This window comes from Microtus oregoni, unplaced genomic scaffold, assembly GCF_018167655.1.
Source record: "Microtus oregoni isolate MIOR12 unplaced genomic scaffold, Mior012 000067F_003, whole genome shotgun sequence".
NCBI classification, from domain to species: domain Eukaryota; kingdom Metazoa; phylum Chordata; class Mammalia; order Rodentia; family Cricetidae; genus Microtus; species Microtus oregoni.
In genome coordinates, this window is record NW_024543956.1 from 126,878 (window position 1) to 127,714 (window position 837).

Genomic DNA, 837 nt, shown 5'->3' on the forward strand with positions numbered 1-837 from the left:
CTGGCAGCACGGAGAGCTTGAACTTGGCTTTACGTAGGGCCTCCATCCGATGTTCCTTATTCTGAGGCATGATTCAGGTGGACGTGATGGCCTGGACAGTGAGACCCCTGGCCGTGGTGACCTGAGGCTTCCCTAGGGCACAGCGAATACCTGTCTGGGGCCTAGATTGGAGGCGACATTGAGGTCAGAGCTCGAAGAGCCTTCAGAAGATTGTCTCCAAGGTCCCTTCGGGGAGCCCATACAGGCAACAGGGTGAGGTCACTCCGAACGAGTGTGCTGTTGGCAAGCATTGCACACCAGGCCCCAGTGAGAAGCTGCTGGCAACCGTTGCACAGCGGGCCCCTCTGAGAAAGGGGACCTCCCGTGCAGCTTAGTTGGCTGCAGATTTACCTTATCTTTTAAGACACAGTCTCTCAGTGAACATGAAACTCACTGATTTTGTCAGGCGGAGTGGCCAGAGAGCTTTGCGGATGGATCCAGCACTCTGTCCTCCACGCCAGACATGCCGGCTCTAGGGTTTAAGAGTATTGCTGTGCCTGGATTTTCCGTGGGCGCTGGTGATCTGAACTCAGGTTCTCAGGTTTGCATGGGAAAACCTAACCCACTGAGCCATGATCCTTGCCCATCTTTAATTTTATGGTCAGTAACATTAGTGTTAGAAATGAATGACATCTGCGGTGCCATTTTATCCCACGTACACATGTGCATGGATGGTGTGCAGCCTCGCCATACTGCTACCTTCTCCCTGCTCTCAGATGCTAAAACTCACAAACCTCTTCACAGCCTGGCCTATCCTACTTTCTGCTCCCTGGGTTTCATTGTGTTTGTTTGTTTGGT

General features: G+C 52.6%; 1 pseudogene; it reads right to left on the reverse strand.

Moving 5' to 3' along the window:
- Window positions 1–208: 208 nt before the first annotated feature.
- On the reverse strand, window positions 209–384 carry LOC121440349 (annotated as a pseudogene).
- Window positions 385–837: the final 453 nt, after the last annotated feature.